Source organism: Bubalus kerabau, chromosome 14 (assembly GCF_029407905.1).
Source record: "Bubalus kerabau isolate K-KA32 ecotype Philippines breed swamp buffalo chromosome 14, PCC_UOA_SB_1v2, whole genome shotgun sequence".
Taxonomy (NCBI): Eukaryota; Metazoa; Chordata; class Mammalia; order Artiodactyla; family Bovidae; genus Bubalus; species Bubalus kerabau.
The window spans coordinates 17,009,995-17,028,840 of record NC_073637.1 but is presented as its reverse complement, the minus strand read 5'-3'; the positions used below and the strand labels follow the sequence as shown (position 1 = coordinate 17,028,840).

Sequence of the window (18,846 nt, the reverse complement as noted above, 5' to 3'; positions counted from 1 at the left end):
AATGAGTTTATAAATAGGGATGGGTTATTATAAATAGGAGTATGTTTTGGCCCTCCCTCCCCCCAGAAAGTGAAAGGTGGTATATAGTTATTATATCCTGACTGTCCCCATCTGACATCTCATATCTGAATGGCCTCAGGCCCTAAGAGTGAAAGAGGCTTCCTGAATCTGCCTCAGAGGATCAGAAGGGAGTCTCTGTTAGCTGTTGGAGCTTGAAAGAGACAAGACACATTCCCAGTGTTTGGATTTCTGAATCGACTCATGGAATACAGTTTCCCATAGAACATTCAGTGGCTAGGTTTCCAGGCTAGCCAGTTTTTTTTTTAATGATTTAATCATAAACGGTTCTTTGTAATCCAATTTCCATAAAACTGTAACAAAACCCATTTGTGCTCTTGGTGTCAGTTTGGTGTTTCAGATGTTCTGGAGGACTTAGCCTAGTGGATGAAAGCAAATTAACTTCTCTTCCGACTTCCCCAGTTGATATTTGTCTACAGGCTGTTGATGGTTTACTTAAACCAGATTTAGAAATAATCAGTTTCTTTTCTTCAGTCCCCTGGCACTTTGACTAAAAGAGTCTGAAGCCAACTTATTTTGCCCCAGGCAATGGGTGAGGAGCCCTCTGGAATCCCTGCCCTCTTTAATGATCACAGAAACCTTCCAAGTTAGGTAAGGTGGATGTGATGGACTCTGAGCCTCTGCAAGGTTAAGGGGCATGCTCAGGTTGCATGCTCAGTCTCAAGAGTTGAGACTTGAACCTTGGTTTTTTGATGTGTCATTCAGGGCTCTTTTCATGTCTCCGTGCCTCAGGACATATGTACTTCATTGAATTCAGTTTCATTTGGGAGTAGGAGTGTTTTTATCTAGTCTTGGTTATAAAATATGCTTATGATCTTACACATCTTATTGTAAATCTCCCAAATGTAAAATTTTAGTCTAAATGAGTAGTGACTCTTCACACTGCCTTGACATGCACAGGGAAGGATTCTGTTAGTATTAAAGAACTGCTTGAGGAATATTATTATATGGAACTGTTATATTAAAAAGATGGGATACTCAGTCTTTCCATAGTAACAGTAAGCCTAGTTAACATTTCTGTAGTGCTTGCTGCCAGGCAGTACTCTTAAGTGGTGTTGGTTAATTCAGGTTGAGAAACATTTTCCTTCTTGCCAGCTTGCTGCTGCTGCTGCTGCTAAGTCGCTTCAGTCGTGTCCGACTCTGTGCGACCCCATAGACGGCAGCCCACCAGCCTCCGCTGTCCCTGGGATTCTCCAAGCAAGAACACTGGAGTGGGTTGCCATTTCCTTCTCCAATGCATGAAAGTGAAAAGTGAAAGTGAAGTCGCTCAGTCATGTCCGACTCTTCGCAACCCCATGGACTGCAGCCTACCGGGCTCCTCTGTCCATGGGATTTTCCAGGCAAGAGTACTGGAGTGGGATGCCATCACCTTCTCTGTCTTGCCAGCTTAGACTATAGATTTGCTCATAATCAGTTTTTAGAAGCAGTGAGGGGGAAGTCTCTGCATGGAAGAAGGCAGAGAAATGGTCAATAAGTGGCATTTCAGGGAACATGTAAAGGGTATCTCTCTGGGGTAGTGGAAAGAATACCACAGTTGGAATCAGGAGATACAGGTTCATCCTTGCTCTTCCACTGCCTAACTGTGACATTGGTCCTCTGACTTATCCTCTAAAATCTTCAGTTTTCTTATTTGTAAGAAAGAGGATAATGATACTTCATGGGGCTTTTGCACAGATTAAGTGCAGTAATGTAGGTAAAGCACTTAATTTCATGCCCTCACAGGAAGTGAGGCTTCATGAGAGAATGTTAATTGCTTATTTTTTTTTTATTAAAAAAAAAAAAAAATTTGGCCACATCATACAGCATCCAGGATCTGAGTTCTTCCCCCACCTCCCCGCCTCTGATTTGGGGAAATAAGAACCTCTGTCCCGGAAGTGGAAGCGTAGAGTCTCAACCACTGGCACACCAAGGAAGTCCCAATTGCGTCTTTTAATCTCCATGCACAAGGTGGTTGAGAAATTAAATTGGAGAATGGACTATTAAACCTAGTTTATAATTTTGTTTAAAATATCATACAATTTAAAGATGGTATTTTCCATTGACTGCTGCCTTCTTGAGTGCTTCAGAGTAAATGTACAGGGAATCAAGGAAAACAGACTATGGCTGGAGAATCTGGATTTTACAGGGTGGCCATAGGTGAATAGGTGAATACACGATAAATGGCTTAATGGTATCCTCTGTTATGAAATTGTATTGTATGCTTTACAATATGAAATTGTAAGTTGTATGAAATTGTATGCTTTCAGACTTGGTAGCCACCTTGTAGTTTTAGCTTTATCACCTGTTCTGTGTTTGGTTCAAGGAAGTTACTTAATCTCTCTGGGCAGTGAGAATCAAATTATATAAGTTATTGTAAAAAGTGCTCTGTATGCTATGAATCACCTAACTGATTTTTGTTTTGTTTATTTGCTTGCCGTACAGTGGCTTTTGATTAGATTAAATTAGAAGTCATTGTCATGTGCTCAGAAAATTTTTCTCATAAGTGACAAAATGTAAGGTGAAAGTCAGTTTGATAGCTGTAGTAATAGGAAGTCATTTCAAACAACAGGAAGCTGTATGAATTACAGAGAAAGCAAGAACAGAGAATTTGATATGCTTCTAGATGAGATTGAATGGACCAGCCTAAGCAGAAGGAGCTTAATGAACCACTGGATTGTTCGCAATTCCACGGTCTTTATTGTGTTGGATAAGATATAAATGAGAGAAACAGCCAGCTGATATCCTTGAATTACCCTTATTCTGTGCTATAGACACATGCCATGATATAAAGACAAGGGACCTGAAATCAGACTTAGTCTATCAGAATGTTAGACGATAACTTATGGATTTTTTTAAAAATGTAGTATTCACAAAATAGATATTTTGCTGCTTTTTCAGACCCTATAGTCACATAAACTAGGTTTTCTGATGGATGCTTGGCAAAAACAGAGGAAAGAACAATGAGCATGTCTCTTTCTGTTTGGTTAAGACGGAAATGGTAAATTTGTTCCTTTGGTTATTCAGATCTTCTAGTTCATGGTGGGTGACTGGAGGACCCAGGAAAGACATGGGACATGAGCAGGAAGTCCTCACCATCCTTATATCAGCAACCATGTAGTGGCTGGGGGCACTCTCCAATGGCCTAGGTGGTGAAGGCTGGTCTTTCTGGTCTCGAATGTTCCATGATACTGAGCATTGTCCCTGTGTCCTCCCGGGTCTTTTCCTTTCATCAGGAGAGAGAGCACCACATGTGTATGTCCCGCCCCCTAGCATCTCCCCTTCACACGCACTCACACATACAGACTGGAGCAAGAAATAACTTCTTTCATTGTTCAGATTCTAAAGCAGGACAAGCTTCTGTATCACCAACCACTGCTGAGTTGAATGGAAAAGTTTATCTAAATGAGTATAAGAAAATCAAGTTCCCCATTAGTTAGGACTTTCTTTGGAGCCTTGATTTTGTTGGATATAACACAAAATAATGAGGCTTCCTGGAGAAGGCAATGGCACCCCACTCCAGCACTCTTGCCTGGAAAATCCCATGGACAGAGGAGCCTGGTGGGCCGCAGTCCATGGGGTCGCTAAGAGTTGGACACAACTGAGCGACTTCACTTGGACTTTTCACTTTCATGCATTGGAGAAGGAAATGGCGACCCACTCCAGTGCTCTTTCCTGGAGAATCCCAGGGATGGGGGAGCCTGGTGGGCTGCCATCTATGGGGTCGCACATAGTCGGACACGACTGAAGCAACATAGCAGCAATGAGGCTTCCCAGGTGGCTCAGCAGTAAAGAATTCGCCTGCCAATTCAGAAGACAAAGGTTTGATCCTTGGGTTGGGTAGATCCCCTGGAGGAGGCAATGGCAACCTGCTCCAGTATTCTTGCTTGGGAAATCCCATGGACAGAGGAGCCTAGCAGGTTACAGCTTATGGAGTTGCAAAAAATCTGAGATGACTTAGCGACTAACAACAATAACAACAAAAAAATAAGCAGATAGGGATATTAGGCTTTGTGCATTGAGAACTTCATCAAGAGAATTCCTAAAGCAAGGAGGCTTTGAACGAAATTATGTTAGAAGGATGGAAATGGTTTAGATATGAAAAAAAAAAATCAGTGGTATTTGTTTTTGTAAAGCACTGTATTTTTTTCCATTAGAAAAGCAAGCAAGTTGGATATAGTTTTCCCAGTTCCACCTGCCCCTATGTCCTTGAGGAGGTGAGAGCATTAATCCTTGACAGGAAAGTCTATGCCATCTGGGAAACTTCTTAATGACTATCATCTCGTCAGTGTCGAAACTAACCTGAGAGTAAGTTAGGTTGTCCAAAGGTCTCCTTAATCATGTAGTTAGAATGTTTCATTTGATAAACATTACCTGGGTTATTGTGTTAAAAACGGTTGGAAAAAATTTTGAAATCACTGGTCGATAGATTTGGTTTCTACAGAACATTTATTTATTTGGGGACTGCTCCTGAGTTTAAGCTGCCCTTCTTAACGTAACATCTGTTATCACCAACTTATGACGACTGTAGTAAATATCTTACTGACACAGTTTTTTGTGTAATTATTAAGATATGCTTGTTCGTGCACACTCAGTCACTTCATTCGTGTCTGACTCTCTTTGACCCTGTGGACTGTAGCCCAGCAGGCTCCTTTGTCCATGGGATTCTCCAGGCAACAGTATTGGAGTGGGTTGCCATCCTTCCTCCAGGGGATCTCCTGACCTGGGACTCAAACTTGTGACTCCTGCATCTCCTGCATTCAGACAGGTTCTTTACCCACTGAGCCATCTGGGAAGCCCAAGATATGCTTAAAAGGTTCCTTTGACAGGTTCTGGGGGATTTCTGAATTATAAACCACATTTAAATGGGGAGAAAGGGAACATAACTGCAGCTATGAAATTAAAAGACGCTTACTCCTTGGAAGGAAAGTTATGACCAACCTAGATAGCATATTGAAAAGCAGAGACATTACTTTGCCAACAAAGATCCGTCTAGTCAAGGCTATGGTTTTTCCAGTGGTCATGTATGGATGTGAGAGTTGGACTGTGAAGAAAGCTGAGTGCCGAAGAATTGATGCTTCTGAACTGTGGTGTTGGAGAAGACTCTTGTGAGTCCCTTGGACTGCAAGGAGATCCAACCAGTCCATTCTGAAGGAGATCAGCCCTGGGATTTCTTTGGAAGGAATGATGCTAAAGCTGAAACTCCAGTACTTTGGTCACCTCATGCGAAGAGGTCACTCACTGGAAGAGACTGATGCTGGGAGGGATTGCGGGCAGGAGGAGAAGGGGACGACAGAGGATGAGATGGCTGGATGGCATCACTGACTCGATGGACATGAGTTTGAGTGAACTCTGGGAGTTGGTGATGGACAGGGAGGCCTTGGCGTGCTGTGATTCATGGGGTCGCAAAGAGTCGAACAGGACTGAGTGAACTGAACTGAACTGAACTGAAGGGAACATTGGGAGAGGGGAGGAAGAAAAGGACAAAGTCTCTGGTTTGTTTTTTTTTTATCTCTCCATTGCGAATTTTCAAAATGCATAGTGTGCTCCCAGGCCATTGGTTCCGTGTGGTTTCGTGCTTTCAGCCCCCTTTCTCCTTGTTGCCTTGGCCTGTCTGACATCCCGTGAAATGTGGGGCGCTGAGAATAGAGCACCTTTCTCAGTGCCTTGTATGTCTGACAGTGCACTAAGTACTTGGTCTGCATCACCATGTAGCCTCACAAAAACTGCATACAGCGGGAAATTGAACGTTCTTGCATAGATGAGGATGCTGAGGTCAAAAGAATTGCAGAAATGGCCCGAGATTCCACACCTGGTGAAAAATTCAGAGGACATTGTTCTCTTCTTTGACTTTGACTTTGCTACTGTGGAGGACTCCCTCCTCCCTGAATTGTTATGTGCTCTTAAATTTCATGACAACACGTCTGACGTTTCTTCTTGCTTTCAGCCATGCCTCCATAGTCTCCTGGTAGACCCAGCTTTACCTCTCCAGCCATGAAATCTTGGTGTTCCTACCTGTTCTTAGACTGTCTCCTTTGCACTCTCTTCCTGAGCTTTCAACTTAAATTACTGTCTTTGTGCTGTGTGTATGCACTCATTTGGGTCCGATTCTTCGTGACCCCATGGACTGCAGTCCGCCAAACTCCTCTGTTCCTGGGTTTTTCCAGGCAAGAATACTGGAGTGGGTTGGCATTTCCTCCTCCAGGGGATCTTCCCAACCTGGGGATGAAATCCATGGCTCTGTCATCTCCTGCTTTGGCAAGCAGGTCCTTTACCACTGCACCACCTGGGAAGCCCATCTTTGTGCTGCCGAGTTCCAAATCCTTATTTCCATTCCAGATCACATGTCTGAGAATCACACACGTCATCTGTTTGATCTTTCTGCTTCAATGTACCCCTTAAATTTGGCATGGCCCATAGAGTTTTCCCCTTGATTTTCTTCGGAGATTCTGTAACTTAGGAAATGGCAACATCCTACACCCAGTGGCCCACATCAGAAACCTGATTATCATCCTCACTCCTCCTACTTCCTCATAGCGCTCATTCCATCACCAGCATTTACTGACTCTCAAATGATTTTCATCGCCATTTTCATAATCTCTAGTCTCCCATGGAGAGTTTGCTACAGAGAGTTTTGTTCTCTTCTGACGTGCTTTCTGGCCTTGCCAGGTGGCTCAGTGGTAAAGAACCGCCTGCCAGTGAAGGAGACACAGGTTTGGTCCCTTTGTTGGGAAGATGCCCTGGAGAAGGAAGTGGCAACCCACTCCAGTATTCTTGCCTGGGAAATCCCACGGACAGAGGGGCCTGGCAGGCTACAGTCCATGGGGTCGCAAAGGCAGACACGACTTGGTGACTAAACAACACAACAAATATTGCTTCCTATCTAGTAGCTCGAGAACTCTGTCTAAATTGCAGATTTGATTATTTTACCTGCCTTTTTCAGTTATTCCTGATTACCCTCAGGATTAAATTCATATACCCCTGCTTAACTTGGTAGCCTCATTTTTTACCATTCTTTTATGCTAGTTCCAGGAATGTTCTCTTGCTTCTGGGCTGAATACACATTATTCTTTCTGGTAGAGGTGCTCTTCTCTCCCTTTCAGATCACTGTCGCCTTCCTGCCCTTCATAAACTTAGTCTTGCTCCTTCTTCATGGCCCTCCCTGACATCACCCAGCCTCTGTCCACCAGATGTATCTTGTGTTCTCATAACACCACACACTTAGTCATCTTTCATAGCGTTTATAGCTATAACCCTATCTTTTCTCCAAAACCATGTCTCAGACGTACAACTGTCTCCTTTTCGTTCCCACTTCATTTCATTCCCATAGGCATTTCACATTTAACTTTCTAAAACTAAACTCTTGTTTTTTTGTTTGTTTTTTCCTCCAAACCAGCTGTTCCTCCCAGTTTCCCCTTCTCAGGAAATGGCATCTGTACCATTTCATCTAGTCAGGCCAAACCCAAAGTCGTCCTCAGTTCATTAATGTTTCATAGCCCACATCCGCAGGGTTCATCAATAAACCCTGTTTCTCTACCTTCAGAATGCGGTTAGATTCTGACCGCCTGTTGCTACTTCTGCTGCCACCCTGGTCTGGGCCAGGGTCTCCTGGGCCAGCGGACGCCTACTGACTGGCCTGCTGCTAAGCGGTCTCCTGCTGCAGCCGTTCCTCCCCTAAAACCCAGTCTCATCACAGTAGCCGGAGTGATCCTCCAAAAAAGCAAACCAGATCTCCTCAGTCTTCTGCTCAGTCTTTCCCATCTCTCTCAGAGCAGGGGCTAAAGGCCACGCACTGGCCTCCCTGGTCTGCCCCCACCCCACAACTCCATCTTCACTTCTGATTCTATCTCCTTCTACTCCCTCCCTGCCCTTTTAAATTTTCATCAGGTCTCTGTTCAGATGTCATCTTTTCAGTGAGGACTTCCATAACCATCCATCATAGAGGAGCTCACCCACCCTGTTTAATTGTTCTCCATAGCACTTATTACCATCCAGCTAATTATATCTTTTCTGACTGTTCTTCTTAACTAGAACGCGGAGTCCATGAGGGGAGAGTCTTGGTCTCTTTTGTTTCCACTGTATTCCCAGCATTTATGCAGTGCATGGCCCCTAGTGGACACTCAGTAAATCTGTAGGGAAATGAAACTGAAGTTGTCATGGATTTAGTAGTTTTGCAGACCTGGCAATCGCACATCCCGTACTGATGAGCATTTTGAGTGCTCGTAGTTATACCACTCCTTGGCCTCAACTTCCCAATCTGTAATATAGAGATGTTCTTACTTCTCAGGTTGTTTATTTGTTTAGGAAGATTAAATAAAATAGCTCTGTGAAGCGCTTAGCTCAATACCTTGCCCATAATAAGCTATAAATTGAGAGAAATTACTGCAACTGATACTCTGCTGATTCTTGTCAGAAGACATCATTTAATTGCATGTCCACCAGGTTTTAAATTCGAGTGTATCTTAAACTTGCTCTTGTGACAGTAATGATAATGTGTTTGCCAGAGTTGAGGGGAAGAGATGAAGGAGGGGGATCGGGTGAAAGTACTCAAAAAGTACAAACTTCTAGATGTGAGATAGAAGTTCTGGGGATGTAATGTAAAATAATAACAATGGTGACAGTACTGGTAAATAAGTGCCAGGAATTCTTCTGTGAGTCAGCGCTTTTCAGTAGAACTTTCTGCAGTAAAGGAAGTGTTCTGTATAAGCACTGTAGAAAGAGCCACTAGCTACCTGTGGCTTTTGAGCTCTTGAAATGTGACAGTGTGACCGAAGAACTATTAGGTTGGTATAGAAGTAATTGTGGTTTTTGCACTGTTGAAATTTGCCATTTGATATTGGAATATATTCTGAATAAATGTAGTTATGTTATATATCATTTTAACATGCATTTCTCATTTTATGTTTTTTTTTTTGGTGAATGACTTATTACTTGCTGCTTATTTTATATTTATTTTAGACTACGAAATGATGTTAGACAAAAAGCATATTGGAACAATTTTCTTATTTAGTTCAAAATGGGTGGGAAAGCAGCGGAGACAACTTGCAACATCAACAGCATGTTTGGCCCAGAAACAGCTAACGAACATACAGTGCGGGGGTGGTTCAAGAAGTTTTGCAAAGGAGATGGAGCCTTGAAGATGAGGAGCATAGTGGCCGGCCATCAGAAGGTAAAAACAACCATTGTGAGCTGTCATCGAATCTGATCCTCTTACAACTACATGGGATTTGCCGAAGAACTCAGTGTTGACCATTCTACAGTCTTTTGGCCTTTGGAGCACATTGGAAAGGTGAAAAAGCTCAATAAATGGTACCTCATGAACTGACTGGAAATTTAAAAAAAAAATCTCGTTTTGTAGTGTCTTCTCTTATTCTATGCAACAACAATGAACCATTCTCATTCAGATTGTGATGTATGATGAAAGTGGACCAGTGATGACCAGCTCAGTGGTTGAACCAAGAAGCAGCTCCAAAGCACTTCCCAAAGGTAAACTTGCACCAAAAAAGGTCATGGTCACTGTTTGGTGGTATGTGGCTGGTCTGAATCCTGGTGAAACCAGTACATCTGAGAAGGATGCTTAGCAAATCGATGACATATACTGAAAACTGCAATGCCTGCAGCTGGCATTGGTCAACAGAATAGGGCATTGGCCCTATTCTCCACAACAATGCCCGACTGCATGTTGCACAACCAGTTCTTCAAAAATTGAATGAATCGTGCTATGAAGTTTTGCCTCATCCGCCATGTTCACTGACCTCTCACCAACTGGCTACTACTTCTTCAAGCATCTCAACAACTTTTTGCAGGGAAACACTTCTGCAACCAGCATGATGCAGAAAATGCTTTCCAAGAGTTTGTCAAATCCCGAAGCAGAGATTTTTTTGCTACAGGAATAGACAAACTTATTCTCATTGGCAAAAATGTGTTGACTATAATGGTTCCTATTTTGATTAATAAAGATGTGTTTGAGCCTAGTTACAATGATTTAAAATTCACAGTCCAAAACTATAATTACCTTTGCACCAACCTCATAAATTTTTAATTGTATTTAATCTTAAATACTTTAGATTTGAATAACCACATGTAGCTGGTGGCTACTGTATTTGAATTCCAAAGCCCTACAGTCTTTAAATGCATTAATTCATTTAGCATTCATGACAATGCAGAAACTTTTGCAGAGTTAGAGATGAAGGGATCAGGTTTCTTAGAGGTTGCCTAAGACTTCACAGCTTGTCTGAAGCAGAGCTGGGATTTAAATGTTAAATCCTTGGGTAATCTGGTTGCAGGGGCTCTGCTGGCACCTCCTTTGTGTCAGTCTCAATAACTGAAGTCCCACAGGCCAGGGGTCAAGCTGACATGTCTGTGTTCTTCTTGCATGGAAGCTGAGAAAGTGAATTTCTCTTCCTGTCCCAGTGAGGTATCACTCATAAAGTGGAAAATTCCCAAAAGGAAAGGTTCCTAGATTCTCAACCACTAAGCTCGGCCACTCAGCCTCTGTATGCACTTCCTTTCCAGACTTAAACTTGCTAACAGTGCAACAATAGGAAATTGCTCCATTCTAACATGTTGCAGCTCTCTGATAAAAGTGAAAATATGCTCTGTCTTTCCCCCATACAACATCTTAAGTGTCTGTTTCCAAATCTAGGATACTTGGGACACACTTCCTCCTTTACGTGCCTCCTGTTCCATGATGGTCCTTTGTAACTAGTGAGCCACCAGCTTGCTAAGCTACTAAGTCGCTTCAGTCCGACTCTTTGCGACGCCATGGACTGCAGCCTACCAGGCTCCTCCGTCCATGGGATTTTCCAGGCAAGAGTACTGGAGTGGGGTGCCATTGCTTTCTCCGGAGTGGAGCAGGAAAAGAAAGAAAGAAATTATTTAGAAACATAAATGTGTACATGTCAGACCAAGGAAGAAATATTGGATACTTAGCTTTTGTTATTGATTCTGAACCCATAGTTGGTATTTTAACTCCCTTCTCTAGTACCTGTTGTATATTCTCTTTGCCCTCAATAGACTCTCAAATGATGTAGGTTTTTACCTGACTACAACAGCAGTTATTGGGGTATATGTGTTCTTGGTGATCCTGTCTGTATGGAGTTGCTTTTGACTCTCATTATCTTTAGATAATGATGTGGCAAACCTAGGAGGTAGTCCAGGTCCCAGACACACACCTCCTTTTCCTCACTCTGTAGCAGTAATCCTGTTTACCCTTGGTAATTAAGGTTCATTGCCCCAACCAAATCTGTAACCTCAATTTTTGTCTGTCTGGTCAGTGTCTTGAGAAGCTCAAAATTGCTAGGTTGCTGTTTGAAGTGAAGTGAAGTCACTCAGTCATGTCCGATTCTTTGCGACCCCATGGACTGTAGCCTACCAGGCTCCATCCATGAGATTTTCCAGGCAAGAATACTGGAGTGGGTTGCCATTTCCTTCTCCAGAGGATCTTCCCAACCCAGGGATCGAACCTGGGTCTCCTGCATTGCAGGCAGACGCTTTACCGTCTGAGCCACCAGGGAAGCCCGTTTAAGCTCCCAAAATCACTGAAGGCATTGTTGAGTCCCTGGGTGAAATCAGTCTTCTCTTGGATACTAAGACTATTAGACCTGCAGAGCTTGAGTTGCAATCATGGCAGAAAAAAAAATGCAAGTTGGTCGTTAGGTGTAAGTGAGGGAGGGGAAGATTCACAGCTAATTCAACTTTTGTCCCTTGGTTGGTTTTCTGGCTATTGGAGAAACACTCTCATATATTATTCACTGGTTACCCTCATGCTGGGGGACATTAACTTCATGGGTATTGTTTCCCCAGCAGCACTGGAACTGGATCTTCAGCAGATGATCTAGCATTTTTAGGAGATCATCTTTCTGGATAATGGGGTACTTGGGAAGCCCAGTATATCCCATTAGTGTCCACCCATTTCTGTCCTTTTTTTATTCTGAAATCTTGAGTGAGATACTGTAGTGAAAAATAAGGCATTGAATAATTCTGTAGATTTTTGACAGAGGCGTAGTGGATAGGAATGCAATTTTATTAAAATCAGAATTAACGTCTTTTCGTATGAGAACTAACAAATGGCCACTGAAGGTGAAGGATATCTGCCTGAAATCAGGTATGTTTTCATAAAGTTAGAATGAGTTATGAAAGTTCATTTTGAGTTGGCACTTGGAGGCACATGCAAAGCAAAAGTAAGTTGAAAGGAGGTTTGAATGAGTTGCAGTCATTTGTCACTGACTCAGTATGACCTTGGGCAAGACGCTTAATCACTGTGAACTGCCCATTTCTCACATCTGTCAAGTTGGGATAATGATACTTGTGTATAGAAGGCTTTGAACCACTCAGATGAAAGGTTTTGTGCAATTGCAACGTGTTTGTTAATAACAACAGTAAAAATCCTCCTCTCACTCTCCACTCAGCCTGACCTGTGTTTAAATTGAGCAGTACATAAAAAGATTGCCTGTCAAATGATGTTCTCGGCATTTATGTTGTTGCATGCTCTCCTAGCATCTAATACATTTCCTTCACAGCACTTCTCACAGCTGATGATAGTGTATTTGACTCTTTAAATAGTACTGTTTTCCTCCACTATACCCCAAACCCCAAGAGACCAACATGGACCAGGTTAGTCTGTTTACTAAGGAATCTCCAATGCCTAGCACAGTGCCTGCATGCAGTAGGCATTTGGTAAATATTTATTGAATGGGTGAATAAATAGAAGAGGTAAATAATGGTTATTTCTCTAAGTTCTGCCTAAGAAACAAAGAAAAGGAAAATAGAGAAGAAAATAAAGCAAACAACAACAAAGCCCAGAAGGCAAATCAGCAGTTTGGTTCCTTTACCCATCTCCCCCCACTCCCCCACCATATTGGAATCCTGTAACAAATGTGTCATTCCTTTGGTCATAGTCTTATAGTGGGATTGGTGCCATGAGGAATGATGGGAGTAATTTTCAACAGCAGAAATGTTTAGTAACAGATGTACACAAGATGAGGTTGCCTCATTCAACTGCTATCTGTGGGACAACTGTCTATTCCAATAGGACGTGTCCATTAGAACTAGACCAGTGGCACTTTCCCACAGGTTTAAATTTATTCATTTTCAAAAATTTTCTGAAAGGCTTGAAGAGGGAAAGATGTTTCCATGTCCAATAATGGTGTATTACAGCACCCGGGCAAACCGAGACGCCCATTCAGTGCGTCACAATGTTCAACAAGGAAGTGTTCCTTCCCTATTAAGTGTTTCTGTCAAGAGTCAAACTAAATAATGGCACTAGGAAACTCACTCAACTGCAAATAATTGAGTCCAACAGAGTTCAGTGCAGATTGTGCAATTGACAACAGAAACTGGCCTGAGATGAAGGGTATAATCCATGCTGGTCATCATTCGTGTGTGTGACATATGTGTTTTTGTCCTTTTTTTTTTTTTTTTTTTTTAAGGTCATGGATAGTATAGTAAAGTCGCTAGAAAATATAATGTGTCTCCATTGCAATTAGGTTGTAGTCAGTGAAAGCGTAGTGATTTGTAGCCTGGATGTGCCTTTCAGTGAAAACTTCTGCAAGCTTTTTTGCTATATATAGGTGGAGACAGTGTTGTCCTATATAAATTTACCCAGTGCATGACCAGTTGGGTTGGTGGTGTGTCGTAAGTTTGCGCCAACCTCCATAAATGTCTCAGCAATTATGCTAAGTGCATTATGCTGCCTGGTATCCAGTTGGGACTCTTAAATATTGTTGAATGAATGTTCTAGGACCAGTTGAGACAATTCTCTCTGGATTCCCAGCATGAAAGTAGGTCCCACAGCCTTAGAGCATGAATTGGAATTTGGGATACTTAGCATACGGAGCAGAACACAAAGCATATTGCTTATCACCACTGTGTACCCATAATAAACTTCTCAAGGCTGTGTGATATCCAAAATATAAATCATTAGGTGTATGTTCTTTTGGGAGCCAAACATCTAACAGTGGCTGTTTTGGAGAGAGTAAATCCATCTTGAGTCTTGGTTCAGTTACAAGAATGACTAATTTTATACTAGATTCTCACATGATTCAAAAGTGTGTGAATGACTCAGCCCATTAATATCCTTCACTCCTGTGATCTTCTCTCCCAGTGAAATAATAGCTATAAGGCAGTAATGATGATTGGAGGAGGAGACCTTGACTTTGTCCTGTGGCAATAAAATGACACACTGAGTAATTGCATATGTGTACAGTATTGTTTGAAAGAAATGAAGTATGTGATCATCATATAAATATTACAGATTTTAGTTTAAAGCATGCTAAAAATAATACATAGTTTCAGTATGGGTAAAGACCACGAGTTTGCCTTTTGTTCCTACCTTTATTTCTTTTTCTGAAACAACGAGCCTCTGTTCATAGGGACAAGCCCCCAGAGATCTGACTTCATGGTTACAGTCAGCTCCTTAATTGCCTTCCCTGGCTGACATAAGACAAATACTAAAGTCACAGGAATGTTGGGTTCCCATTAAATGTAGCTAGACGTTCTCAAGTGCTTTTGAACTCAAACTGAGCAGTTAGTTGGAGAGTCTCTGGAAGATTTGGCAACATGTATTTTGTCTTCACTGCTCCATCATTTTGAGACACTTCATTCAACAAAAATCTGTGTATTTTGAAGTCAGCACTTTGTGCCTATCTGGCTCTTGGTAAAGTCCCCAGTGACCCAGTCACTGAGTCCAACGGACACTTCTCAGTCCTTCTTTAGCTTGACTTCTGTGCAGCATTTGACAGATCTTGAAATATCCTAGACGTTTGGGACGTTGTCTTTTGGTTATCCTGTTAATTCTTGCACTTTTGATTTCTTGATCCTTTGAACTACCCCATAAATTCAGTATTTTCCAGAGTTCTTGCCTTACTCTTTTTTTTTTTTTTTTTTTTGGTTTCTGTTTATTTCCTCTCCTTGGTAATCCCATTCATTTCCAGATTTCCATTAAAATCCATGCCCTGATTTCTCTACGTAGGTGTTCATGTCAGTCTGTGGAGCTGCAGGCCTGGGTATCCAGCTACCCTGGAGATACATATAATGATAATCACAACAATAACACCTACTCCTCACTGACTGTTCTCTATGACAAATAGCTCACCAGAGCTGTATTGCTTCATCCCAGCTATTCCTGTCCACAACATTGGGAGGGAAATCCTGTTATTATTTTCTGTCTACAAGTGAGGAAACTAAGGTTAAATGCATTTAGTAACTTTTCTAATGTCATTCAGTTAGCAGAAGAGCCTCATTTTTAATCTCAAGTCTAGAGCCCAAGGTTTTCATTAATACTGGGGATTAGCATGTCAGAATGGAATCCTTTACTTTCCCCTCTCTTCCCCACACTCTCCTTTCCCTGTTATTCTCTGTCCTGTTTGGAAGGACCATATTTCATCCCTAAGGTAGATGTCTGGGGATTGCACTTGACCCCCAAAGACTGTGGATCACAGTAGTACTTTGCTTTTATGTCCAAAATATTGACATCTTGTTTGCATTAATAAGGTTAGGTTAGGTTTCAAATTCCTGGCTTCAGGCTGATAATGTATTATTTGGTCTATATGTTGTTTTAAAGACCAAAAGAAAAAAAGATCTCACAGAAGTCTAGATTTGTACCTTGTCCTTAGAAACCTGGACTTGCTGTCACATGGCATTGGTCCCCCAGAGCTGTGGGGCAGCTTCGTCTCACCTGGGGCTGCTGCTGGCTGCTTCCGCATGGTGCTCACCAGTCCCTGTTGTCCTTGCTTCTTGGGGGTTTCCTCAAGTCCGTGCATGTGCAGCCCTGTGGGCAGTTAGGACCCCTGGTAAAGACTCCTGTGCTTGTGCAGGTGGTCTTCTTTCCTCTCTAGTTTTTGCCCTAGTACTTGAAGTGAAAGTTGCTCAGTTGTGTCTGACTCTTTGCGACCCCATGGGCTTACATACAGTCCATGGAATTCTCCAGGCCAGGATCCTGGAGTAGGTAGCGGTCCCCTTCTCTAGGGGATTTTCCCAATCCAGGGGTTGAACCCAGGTCTTCTGCATTGCGGGTGGGTTCTTTACCACCTGAGTCATCAGGGAAGCCCCTAGTACTTGAAGGATTTCCTCAAATGAAATCTGTTACTTGATTTCTCTTAGTGTTTCTGATTTATGTTCCCCCACTGGTTCCTTCTCAGTCTGCAAACATGTTGAAGACTCTATATTAAAGTTGGAAGGAAAGAAAAAAAAATATGTTCTGTGCGCCAAAGTTAAACACAAACGTGGCATATTTAAGTTTTCATGGCATTGATAGCGTTCCCGATTTCTGATTAAGAAGTGAGAGAAACCCAAAGCCTAGAAGGATTGTCCACAAATCCACAACTTAGGGGCCCAGACCTGTCTGATCTTGGGGTCCATGTTCTTTCTCCACCATCATGTCAACTTCACTTAAAGCTACTGTTGACCGCTCTACGAATAAACAAGTGTCCTTTGCTCTCTCCCATGATCTGCTTCCCATCTCTTTCTCCTTCCCTTGCTGCCAAACTTGATTCACTTGCTCATACGGTACCCCCTTAGTCCCTCTTCTCACATCACGAGTAGAATTTGCCATCTCTGTAATTCACTTGTTCATCAGCGTCATTTGAGCAGCTGCTGAAACATAGAGTATACTGGGCATCATGAAATGATCCTTGCCTGAGAGAAGCTTTGCAGGCTAGTAGGTTGAAACAGATAAGTAGTTCCAGTGCAGTGTACCAGTGCCTGGTAATTAAATCCAGTGGTTTCTTTTTAGCCCTTATCTTACTCGAGCTCTCCTGCATCATTTTTTCCAAAGGACAAGCGTCTCTTAAGGAAATTCTCTCTTTTCTTTTCTTCTTGGACTGGCCTTAACTCCTGGTTTTCTTCTTCACTTTTTTTTTTTTTTAAAAGAATTCGTTTTGCATTTCTCTTCTTTTTCTTCATATGCTGTCATTTTAAATGTCTTTCCAGCTGCTTACTAGATCTTTCCACTTAGATGTTGTCCAGACGTTCAGGATTGCCCTCTCTTTCCTCAAGAAAATTTTATGTAATTAGTTGCTCATATTAAAAATCTTGAAGTCATCATCAGTTTCATGTCTTCCTCTCACAAAATGACTCAGTAATTCTGCTTCAAAAATAGCAATAGAATTTGATCAAGTTGCCAGCCCCTCTGCCATTAGTTAGCATAGTCCAGTAACTTCTTTTTCCTTTCCTGTCTTAGTGCATCCTTGATGCTTTAACTACAGCAATCTTTTTCTTTTTTAGAGAAAGAAAATTGTCATGGTATTATCACTTTATTCATTAGAGTATTTTAATGTCTTTCCCTGCTGCCTATCAGATCAAGCCTCACTTTCACAGCCTGGCTCCCAAAGCTGTTCACCACCTACTCCTGATCAGCTTTTCTGGTCTTCTCTCCTGTTTAGCTACACAGAGAAGGCACTCACTTGATAAGTGGGTGCTACTCAAAAACATGACCTTTTCTTTCCAGGACAATATTAAATTCCCATTCTGTTAACTATGGTGTCTGCTAAGTTTACTTCTCGGTTAGTTTCTATCATTTAAAAATTATAATGGCATAAAGATTAACAGTCTATAGGCTATTTTAAAAATTCTCTCTTAAAATTTCTTTAACCCAGTGTATGAACTGAATTGTGTTCTCCCAACATTGATATGTTGAAGGCCTAACCTCTAGTATCTCAGAATGTGTTTGGACATAGAGTCTTTAAAGAGATAATCAAAGGTAAAATGAGGTCATTGGAGTGCTTACTTTTAATGTGGTGACTGGTGTCCTTTCAAGAGAAGAGTATTTGGACACAGACATGTACAGAGAGAAGACCGTACCACAGGGAGAAGATGGCCATCTACAAACCCGCTCTGCTGTCACCTTGGTCTCAGATTCCTAGCCTCCAGAACCATGAGGAAATACATTTCTGTGGTTGAAGCCATCTAGTTTGTGTTACTTTGCTATGACAGTCTTACCAGACTAGTACACCCAGTGACTTAAAACTCAGGTTTTAAGTCTTGTACCCAGGCAGTTTATCCTTAGGAAAAGGATGGACTAAGGCTCTAATAGATCCTCTCCTCCCCCTCAGACTTCCTGGAGGTATTTTTATGTTTGTCTTAGGAAAAGAGGGCCATCCTTACTTTTTTCAGACTAGGTAACACTTATGGTCAACTAACAACTCAAAGAATGGCTTTTTTCTTTCCTCATTTGGGATTCTGTATCTCTTTATCTTGAGAATACAAACAATGCAAGAAACCATTAAAAAATAGAATTAATCCCTATTTATTGCATTGATTTAAACAGATAATGAGTTTACTATTTCCCAGGCTCTCATTTTGAGAGCTGGAGTACAGTAAGTTCTCTTTGCAGCGGATAGCTATGCCAACTGCGGCATCAAGTCTCCAGAGAAGGTATTTGCTGCAGTGAAATTGTGTGCTTTACAGCAGTTCTCTGGAGGTTCTAGCTGTGGGGGAAGAAAGGACTCTGAATCGCGAAGTTTGATGTATTCCGGTTTTCCTTGTCATACTTCAAATTGCTGCATTGTCAACTCCAAAATGCCTCTACCCCCTGCCCCCACACTTTTCTACCCAGCTCCTCAGCAGTGGTTGCATTTGATCTGGGGAGATTAAGTATGTTGAGTGGGTTAGAGACTTTGTTGGAAAAGGACATCTGCAGTTACTGATATCTGCTCAGATTAGCTCTTTTCTGATCATGGAAGATTAAATAATAATTTCATACTAATCAAAGACCTTGAGAAGCTTCATATGTATGCTTTTATTTTACAAATCCAGAAAGGGAGCCCCTTATTCTTTTCTGAGAACTCATTTATT

General features: G+C 41.9%; 1 protein-coding gene and 1 non-coding gene across 18 annotated transcripts in view; one reads left to right on the top strand and one right to left on the bottom strand.

The window, feature by feature from the left end:
• NSMCE2 (NSE2 (MMS21) homolog, SMC5-SMC6 complex SUMO ligase) overlaps positions 1-18,846 on the top strand; it is a 237,249-nt gene that overhangs the window by 59,277 nt on the left and 159,126 nt on the right. The window lies entirely within an intron of this gene.
• Positions 11,499-11,570, bottom strand: TRNAC-GCA (transfer RNA cysteine (anticodon GCA)). The gene has a single exon. It is a non-coding gene; the product is annotated as a tRNA-Cys (tRNA).